Source organism: Contarinia nasturtii, unplaced genomic scaffold, assembly GCF_009176525.2.
Source record: "Contarinia nasturtii isolate CC-2019 unplaced genomic scaffold, AAFC_CNas_1.1 Cnas_scaffold_3911, whole genome shotgun sequence".
Taxonomy (NCBI): domain Eukaryota; kingdom Metazoa; phylum Arthropoda; class Insecta; order Diptera; family Cecidomyiidae; genus Contarinia; species Contarinia nasturtii.
Window position 1 is genome coordinate 1 of NW_022201207.1, and position 2,443 is coordinate 2,443.

At 31.5% G+C, this 2,443-nt stretch overlaps 1 long non-coding RNA gene across 1 annotated transcript; it reads right to left on the bottom strand.

The window, feature by feature from the left end:
• On the bottom strand, positions 1–2,232 carry LOC116350228. The gene is made up of 2 exons (XR_004202010.1): positions 1,790–2,232; positions 1–1,206 (listed from the first exon to the last, which is right to left on the bottom strand). It is a non-coding gene; the product is annotated as an uncharacterized LOC116350228 (long non-coding RNA).
• Positions 2,233–2,443: the final 211 nt, after the last annotated feature.

Consider the following 2,443-nt stretch of genomic DNA (forward strand, 5'->3'; position numbering starts at 1 on the left):
TTTTATTTTATTATTGATACTCTTTCTTTTGTGATATTCCGAATTTTAAATATTTTAATTCCGTCTATCTATCTCCCCTTTGTTTTGCAAAATGTAGATATTCTTAATATGAAATATGTTTGCAAATGCATGAAAAAATCAAGTAAGCATGCTCAGTGTATCAGATTTTTTTTTCAAAATTACTGCTGGATGTGGTCCAAAATAAGACATCTGGCATCAAAAATCCGAAAAATTGGTGAAGAATCCAAAAATAGGGTCAATTTTGGGATTTGGAAGGTTTTTGACCCATTTTGGTCATTGCCATAATGGATTACTTCTGGGGACATTTTTACCCCCAAGGATAGGTCATTGATCCTTCCTTTAGTGATATTTTTTTGTCTCTTCAAGGGCTACAACTTTCCCGAAGAAAGTATTCGAATCGAATATTTTGCGTCGTTTAAAAGATATAAATGACCGAACATAACACAAAAAGGGAATTTTTGGCACTTCAAGAATGAATTTGGGGAAAAAAATTTGATGCGAAACGTGTTATTTTGAAAACAAATTCTGATACGCTGAGAATGTTTACTGGTGAGCATGTAAATTTTTTGAAAGTAGATTCATTCACATTCGTTCGTACTACGATCGCCTCAATGAATTATAGTAAAAATGTGTGTAACTCATTGCAAGTGTGCACTTTGTCGTCTTACTTTCGGTATAGTGCTTAGTGGTTGATGCTGCAATATAAATGAAATATTAAACGGTCGTTGTGCAGGTCGATTTCAGCAAAGACAGTACAAGCACATAACAACTATACGTGAAGTTAAGCTGCACTGATAAAGGTGCGGTGATAAATGGGTGTAAATGGGTGACTAGTAGCCTACTAATGATGAAACAACGTTTCTACTGATGCTGTTGTGTGTTTCCAGTACTAACATCACTAATATACTAACTAGCATATGATGAAAATGTGGATTATGAAGGATTATCAATGCCCCTTCTCTATATAATTGAACGGTATACCGTTCTAGGCGAAAGTCACACCATTCTTCCGTATGCTTCTGTACTTTGCTTGTAAAGGTTTGATTCCTTTGTCGGCCCACCCACCATTTTTTTCCGCTTCCTTTTTTTATTTAAAAAAAATACTCTTATTGTCAATTGAAATTCGGCGAAAAATATTAAATTCTTTTTTCAGCCTATTCAATACAATTCAAACGAATAAGTAATCTGTAAAAAAAGAAAAAAAAGTCATATTCAGAACAAAGATTCAACAAACGTGATTAGTTTTAATATGACAGCGTGACTGTTCAACTCAATGAATAGTGAATACTAGACGCAATCCAATACACATTGTCATTGTAAACACACGCGAATATAAACATATCATAACATATGTGTTTCGTGATACATGGCTACAGCCATGTTCGAAATACATATATGCACGTACACCAATATATCAAATGTAATGTTTATCTTCTTAAATCGAATTTTTTACTTCAACTCTGTAATTTTTACAAAAAAATATATTCACTCGAAAAAAATCAACAACAAAATGTTTGAGAAAAAGAATTTAGGATTAAATTGAAAATTTTAAATTTAATTCAGGAAAAAAATGCCAACGTGGTTTAGACTAATTTTAATATGGATACACATGCGCGCACATATAGTATTTATAGACAAAGGAATTTATTTTATGTACCAATTTATAAATCACTAATATATAAATCAATAGTTTTACAAATCACAAAAAATATCAAAATTCAATTCAAAATTAAAAAGAATGTAATGAAATTGAATATTTTTTTTTTACTCACTCAAAAATTGCTGATGAAACTGGTGGTAACTGATGGAGAATAGAAAGCACTCTGAATCACAATCAATAGTCGCGTCTGCTTGCCGCGAGAATTGAATTGTGACTGAGTACATAAGAGTGACTTACATTCACACACGGCAACGCTGCGCGTAAAGTCATGCATGTGCGCGTGTGAGCAGAAAAATAAAATATGCATGTCAAAGAAGAATTTTTTTTATGTATTATGTATTGTGTAAAAATAGATTTTCATTTCGATACTGTACGGTTTGGCATTTCTCTAGAGTTCTCTAGAATTACTATTCTATTTTTATTTGGCATTTTTTTCTATATGCCAATCACAATATTGATATTTAATTGAAATATTCAATAGAGTGTTGTAGCAATAAATATTCAAATTAATTTCAACAGATTTATTTGTATTTATTGCATTGTGGATGTAGCCGATGCATTTGTTAAGAAAGTATATTTTATGATCACCGTGTCTGCACTATAACGTTTCATTATTGCTCAATATCTCATAAGAGGTGCAACAGCACATTGGATAAACGGTCGCCGTCAAAGCTGAAGGTATCGGGTTCGTATCCCAGATATTTTTTATTTTTTTTTTTATTTTATTATTGATACTCTTTCTTTTGTGATATTCCGAATTTT